Source organism: Dipodomys ordii, unplaced genomic scaffold, assembly GCF_000151885.1.
Source record: "Dipodomys ordii isolate 6190 unplaced genomic scaffold, Dord_2.0 Scaffold6, whole genome shotgun sequence".
Taxonomy (NCBI): Eukaryota; Metazoa; Chordata; class Mammalia; order Rodentia; family Heteromyidae; genus Dipodomys; species Dipodomys ordii.
Window position 1 is genome coordinate 16,970,822 of NW_012267222.1, and position 7,859 is coordinate 16,978,680.

A 7,859-nucleotide genomic window follows, 5' to 3' on the forward strand; every position below is an offset into this window, starting at 1 on the left:
GCTTCCATGCACCAAAGTGACCAGTGGTGATGAAGAACAGAGAGATGAGACTTTTTGTCTTTTTGTACTGGTACTAGAGCTTGAGCTCAGAACCTGGGTGCTATCCCTAAACTTTTATCACTCAAAACTAGAGCTCTGCTCCTGGCATTTATAGCTGGTTAATTGGAGACAAGAACCTCACAGACTTTTCTTCCCTGGCTGGCTTCGAACTGCAATCCTCAGATCTTAGCCTCCTTGAGTAGCTAGGATGTCAGGAGCAGCCACCAGCATGAGGCTTGAAAAGGAAGATCTGCTGCCTGGCATGGTCATGCTGCAGGAAGAGGGGAAATGAGCATTGTAGCCTATCCTGGGGATACAGATGTGAGCTTTAGGTTTAAATAGAGGACAAACCAGAGGAAGGGGGAAGGTATGCATAATTATTAAACAGTCCAAGGCGAACTGTGGCCTGGTTGATTATTATTAATGAGTTTTGTCACTGTCATTGCTTGAGGGGAGAAATCTGGTCATGACAACAAAATCATTGTTGTCTGGGGACACCTTTCTGTCATGTCACAAGATGTTTATCCATCAGCCTGATCCTTCTTGAATTCCAGGGGGATTGCAGGGGAGAAAGGCTCAGTGTGAAGGGAACAGATGTGAAGTAGAGGCAGGGAGGCCAAGTTTGTCTTTGGCTTTTAATCATTCTTTGGGCAGTTCCAGGGCTGACTGGGATGTCCTACTCTTCAGCAAAAGCTGTTTCTAGCCAGGCGCTGGTAGCTCACACCTGTAATCCTAGCTACTCAGGCGGCTGAGATCTGAGAATCGAGGTTCAAAGCTAGCCGGGCAGGAAAGTCCGTGAGACTCTTATCTCCAATAAACCACCAGAAACCAGAAGTGGCGCTGTAGCTCAAGTGGTAGAGTGCTAGCCTTGAGCTGAAAAGCTCAGGAACAGCACCCCAGCACAGAGTTCAGCCCCACAACCAAAAAAAAAAAAAGCTGTTTCTAAGTTCCTGTTAGAAAAATCTCCCTGCTTACTGGTTACACAGGCTGGCACCAAAAGAAAAGAACAGAAAAGAAAAGAGACAGAAATGGCAGGCCCAGCTCTGGCCCAGTCATGAGAAGTTACTGAATCCTGACAGTGAACTATCATCATCATCATCATCATCTGTGTGTATGTGTGTGTTCAGTACTGATTGGGGCCCAAACTCAGGGCCTGGATACGTGTCCTTGAGCTTTTTGGCTCAAAACTAGCACACTACAACTTGAGCCACAGCTCCAGCTTTTTTTTTTGGTCCAGTCTTGGGGCCTGAACTCTGGGTCTAGGTGCTGTCCCTCAGTCCTTCAGCTCAAGGCTAGTGCTCTACCATATGAGCCACAGCGCCACTTCTGGCTTTTTTCTTTTTGTTTATGTGGTGCTGAGGAATCGAACCCAGGGCCTCAGGCATGCAAGGCAAGCGTTCTACCACTAAGCCACCTTCCCAGCCCAGAGCTCCAGCTTTTTGGTGGTTAATTAAAGATAAGAGTCTCACAAACTTTCTTACCTGGGCTGGCTTTGAACCATAATCCTCAGGTCTCAACTTCCTGAATAGCTAGGATTAAGGGCTTGAGCCACAGGTGCCTGGCTTCATCACCAATTATTGAGCCTGGTGCAATGGGTGTCTTGGGCCTTTTTGGGCTGAAAGCCAGCAGAGGGCCAGCCCTGATGTGGGGGCAGGGATGAAGATGGTGTAGAAGTTTCTTCCCAGGACTGCGGAGAAGGTACTGATGATGATGAAGAACCAGAAGAAGCCAGTTCCATCCCCAACAGACCCATCTCCACACCGTGGCCTGGAAATCAGATACATCTGACTTGAATTCCAGCCTCGCCATATCGGTGTCACCTATCTCTCCGCATCTCAGGTTCTTCGTGAAATAGAGGTTCTGACACCTTCTCACCACACTGCTAGGGATTTCCTGACAGCACCCAGCCCAATCTCTTAGGATCAGGAACTAGAGACAGAGGAGATGAGAGAGATGGGCTTGATTTCTAAGAAAACTCCAGCAGGAATGATAAAAACAGACTCACCTGTTCAAACATGGGCACTATTGGGAGAATGAGCCAGGAGGATCATGAGCCCGAGGCCTGATTTACGTAGTAAGACCCTGTCCTATATAAAGAAACAGAAAAATGGACTACCTCCCATGGGCTACATCCGCCACAACAATATAATAATTGTTATTATAACTGCTAACACTATTTGACATTTGACATGGTGAAAGTATTACATGCATTATCCCACATAATAAGTATTATTACCACCCCCAAATTATCAAGAAGAACCTAGAGTCACAGAGAGGTTTATAACTTGCCAACAATCATACAGTAAAATCTGGTGGTAAGACCAAGGGCAGATTGCAGAGTCTTCAGACTTTGGGCTTTGATTCACTTTGTTGTATGGGACAAAACACGCCTGACATATAATAAGTGTCTCAGGGGTATGCTCCCTGGCCCTAAGTGTATAGCTGCATTCTCAATTCAGCTACAGCTTCTTGACTTAGCAATTGGGTGAATAGAGAGGGAGGGGGACCCCACTGGCCCCCTCACTCAGGACCACTCCCTTACTGCCCTGATTCTTTGTTAGGCCCTTGTGTGTTTCTGGAACCATAGCCTTTGCTAGGACAATAACTTCTTTGTCCTGAGCAGGGCAGAGCAATTCCAGGAATGAGGGACTGGCTTGCCTGGGTTTGTCCGGGTCTTGCAACCAGCAGAGGCCTAAACTATTAATCTGTTCTCCTGAACTTTACATTCTTGTTTAAGGATTCCAGAGTCACTTCAATGAAAGGGAGCTTGTAGCCAGGCCCGAGCAGCTAGCAATCCTAGCTACTTAGCAAGCTGAGACCAAAGCCAACTCCAACAGGAAAGCCCATAAGACTTATCTCCAATTAATCAGTAAAAAAAACCCAGAAGTGGAGCTGTGGCTCAAGTGGTAGAGTACAAACCTTAAAAAGCTAAGAGAAGCCGGGTGCTGGTAGCTCACACCTGTAATCCTAGCTACTAAGGAGGCTGAGATCTGAGGACTGCGGTTCAAGGCCAGCCCAGGCAGGAAAGTCCGAGAAATTCTTATCTCCAATAAACCACCAGAAAACCAGAAGTGACGCTGTAGCTCAAGTGGTAGAGCTCTCGCCTTGAGCTGAAGAGCTGAGGAATAGCGCTCAGGCCCAAAGATCAAGCCCCACGACCAACAACAAAAAGCCAAGAGAGCCCAGAACCAGTACTTAGTATTAATTAATTCATTCATTAATTAAATACTAAAATGGGGCTTGTCTCTGGGACCAATAGAAAAGCCTTCTGAAGAATTCAAAACACTGTGGAATATTGGATCCATCTATTTACTTATTTATCTGACTACACTGGTGTCTGTTCTGTGTATGGAAGCAGAGAGGACATTTAATTTTCAACAAAGAAGGAAAATTAACCTGATATGGGCCGAATTACATCACCCTAAAATAATATGTTGAAATCCTAACCCTAACCCCCTACCTCAGAAGGCAGTCTTATTTAGGAACAAGGTTTCCCTAGAAGTGATCCAGCTATAATGCCCTTAGGGTAGACATCAATCCCATAGAAACAGAGTAAGGAAACGCCCACCTCAGACCTAATCTCTGCCCTGGATGACAGTGCCTGGTCAGTGGGTGAGACATCGCCTACTTCCGGCCCCCAACGATATAAAAGGGGTCTCCAAGGAGCCAGTCGGTGCCATTTTCTCCTTTCCTCATGAGAACTTGGCCTTGTCAGCTCTGCTGGCAATAAATCTTTTCCTCTACTTGACTTTTGTCCGTGTGGTCTTTTGGGTTACTTTCTCCCTGGGTTACATTTTCCTTTCAAACAGCACTCTTATAAAAAGAGGAAGCAGCTCACATCAATAATCCTATCTATTCAGGAGGCTCAGATCTTGAGGATCAAGGTTCAAAGCCAACTTGTGGCTGAAAAAGTCTGGTCAACTCCATCTCCTAAATAATGAGCAAAAAGCCAAGCTAGAAGCATGCCTCAAAGAGAGCATCAGCCAAACAAGCAAGACAAACAAGCATGAGAAGCCTTGAATTCAAACTCAAGTCCTAGGAGGGGAAAAAAAAAAGGCATGGGGGTGTATGTAAGTGATCTATGCAAGCCAGGACTAGGAGAGAGGGCCAGCAATCACCAGAAGCAGGAGAGAGGCCCAGAGAAGCTTCTCCCTTCTGCCCTGAGGACCGTGCTGCTCTCCCCTTCATCACCGACTTCCAGCTTCTCAGAGTGGGTGGGGAAGACCAGACATTTCTATTGATGAAGGCTTTGAAATTCTGGCATGTTGCTGGAGCACTTGTAGGAAGCCAACATAGTCTCTATTCCCCAGTAGTTCATCTAAGTTGTTCATGCCACATCCTGCGATCAGAATGCTCAACATCTGGTCTGATTGCCTCCCCAGGCTGGGTCCTACTTTCTTCTCCCATTATTGTGGATGGGAACTCAAGACCCCAAGCAGCTCTGCAATCCCTCCGCAACCCCCAAATGCCAAATAATTCATAGAAGGAATGGGAACCAACACCTACAGACCCTAAGTCTTCTTTAGTCTTTATAACTTCATAATTATTGAGTTATGATCTCCATTTCCCAGATTAAGATCTAGCCAGGCACTGATGTTCTCATGCCTGAAATTGCAGCTACTCAGAAAGCTGAGATCTGAGGATCATGGTGTAAAGCCAGCCTGAAGAGAAGGTAAATAAGGGATTCAGTAACATCACTGTAAATTCTGTTCCATTCAACAAAGATCCAGGCCAGGCCCCACGGCAGAATTCACAACAAATCTAAATGTCTTTGAACTTGTACTGATATTTAGGCCTAGGGGAGGGCAGGATAGTAGAATTAACTGAGCCTAGGTTCAAATCCTAATTCTATACCTTCAGGTTCGGCAATCGTGGCCAAGTGCAGGCTTCACTGAGAACTAGGGTTAAACAATAGTATATACTGCATAGAATTAAGTGATATAAAGTATACACAGCGGAATAGTTACAAATGCAATAGCCTCTAAACAATAATTGTGGTCATTTCCCATTTCCATAATTTCTGAGAAAATTGAATCCAATAATTCTTTTGTTCCCAACCTGACTTATCCTCAGAATCACCAAGGGAGCTTGTTAAAAATACATATCCCGGGGCTGGGAAGGTGGCTCAGTGGTAGAGTGCTTGCCTTGCATGCATGAAGCCCTGGGTTCGATTCCTCAGCACCACATATGCAGAAAAAAACAGAAGTGGCGCTGTGGCTCAAGTGGTAGTGCACAAGCCTTGAGGCTCAGGGACAGTGCCCTAGGCCCTGAGTTCAAGCCCTAGGACTGGAGAAGAAAAAAATTATATATATACAGATATATACAGATACATATATATACATATATATACATATATATATCTCCCAGCCAGGCACTGATAGTTCTAGAAGTGATCCAGCTACAATGTCATTAGGGCAGACACCAATCTTATAGAGATAGCACTCACAAAAAGAGGAAGCAACTCATACCTGTAATCTTACTCTGAAAGCTGAGATCTAAGGATCATGGTTCAAAGCCAGCCTAGGCCAGAAAAGTCTATCTCCTAACTAACTCCTATCTCCAATTAAATCACAGAAAAAGCCAGAACTAATGCTGTGGCTCAAGTGGTAGAGTGCTAGTCTTGAGAAAAAGGAGCTCAGGGACAGTGCCCAGACCTAGATTTCAATTCTTAGACTGAAAAACAAAGACAAAAAACCACAAGTGTGAGCCACAAGTGCCAAGCTCAAAAGTATTTTTTAAACAGAGATAACAGCCACTAATTTTTATTGTGTATCTTGCGTTTGCAATATTTTTATTGTGTATTCTATTCAAAGTACTTTAAACATACTCATGTAATCCTCATTAAATTAAAGGTCCTGGGACAACCATCTTCCTGATTTTACAGATGACATTGTACATTTTATAATCTCAGTCACTTTTAAAAAAATCTCTAAAACATAACAAAAGAGATAAAGATATTTTCTCCACTTTTCCTACCTGTAGCTTTCGTTATGGAATCAGATCTGATTGTGTTAGGGTCACTAGAGTGATGGGCATGTGGTACAATGGCTATAACTAGATCCAATGACCAAAGGCAAGCAGGCCATATTAGGGATGGGAAAAAGCACAGGTCCATAGTCCTACCTGATCCCACACAACCAGTCTGGCTAAAAGGAAGGGATTACCTGCTATTGAGAGGAGGGTTAGCTAGAAGTTTTCTGTTGTTATCCATTCCAGTACAGTTATTTGTGTGGGGGGTGCTGTCCCTTAACTTTTTCACTCAAGGCTGGTGCTCTACCACTTGAGCCACAATTCCACTTTTTTTGCTGGTTAATAAGAATCTCACAGGCTTTCTACCCAGGCTGGCTTTGAATTGTGACCCTCAGATCTCAGCCTCCTGAGTAGCTAGGATTAGAGGCGTGAGCCACCAGTAGCTTGTTCCATGTGGTTATTATTCCATAGGGGCTCAGTGGTCACCCTTCGGCCTCTGCAGCCTGCATCCGGTAACTTGTTTGAACATCACACTAACCCTTTAGCTGCCTTTTCTGTTCCTAATTGGCCAGCCAGGAGATAAGGAGGTGTATGAGTCACAAGCTCCCAGCTGGAATGCTGGTCTCTGACCCCTCGACTCATCCCATACCACTCAGGGTACCTGTCTGCCTTCACCAGAAGCAAGAGCAGCAGCCTCTGAGGTCACCGTGATTCACAGTCAGGCTCTGACACTCATTAGATCTGCCAGTGGCTTCAGCTCAGTGGGAAAGGAAGCTTGCTTCTTGTTTGTGGATGGGTGTGGTGGAAATTCACAGGGTTGCTAGAGCAACAAGACTCTTTTACCAGATCCTTGCACAGTCCCCGGGGCTGGGCACCCAGATGGGGGACTTTTATTTATTTATTTTGACAGTACTGAGGATTGGCAGTACTTAGGGCCTAGGCACAGAACTTGTAAATTCCAGAAGGGGCAGCCTGAGGTAGCATGCAGAAAAATGAACACGGTCATAGATTAAAATACAGCAGGGCCGGGCACTGGTGGCCTGTAATCCTAGCTACTCAGGAGGCTGAGATCTGAGGATCAGGATTTGCAGCCAGCTTGGACAGGAGTGTCTGTGAAACTCTTATCTCCAGTTAACTAGCAAAAGACAGGAAGAGGCGATGTGGCTCCAGTGGTAGAGCTGCAGCCTAAAGCAATAAAAATAAAAAGCCAAGTTAGAGCACCAGACCCTGTACACACGTGTACACACACACACACACACACACACACGGCAGTGCCTGGCACATGGTAGTTGTTCAAAGGCCAAACGTTCAAGGTGGAGGTCTGGGGAGACTGGCGAGAATAGAAAGCCAGAAAACAGCCGGGAGAAGGTGATCTGACGGTACAGGCCCAGGCCCGGGAGCCTCTGGTGCCCAGGCCAGAATCTACACCGCATTTGACATTAGAGAACCCGGAAATGAGGGTCCCGCTGCGCGCGCACAGGACGCTGCTGCTCCGGGGGCCGCTCCGCTTCCCTGACCCGACGCAGGAGGGAAACTTTCCATCCACTCATAACTGGCCCACCCCTCCACCCAGGCCACGCCCCACCCGTGACCACGCCCCGCCAGGGCCACGCCCCCGCCAGGGCCACGCCCCCACACCCCCATCCAAGCCCAACGCCCCCATCCAAGCAGACCCCAAGAGCAAACTGTAGCCTCGCCTTCTCTGGTCCCGGAGGGGACCGGCGGTCCCACGGTCCCCGCGTAGACACTTCTCCAGGAAGAGCTGGGCAGCCCCGGGGCCCGGGGCAGGGGGGGCGATGGGACCATAAGGGCTCTGGGTGGCCCGCGGGGCGGGGACGGGGAGGGGGACG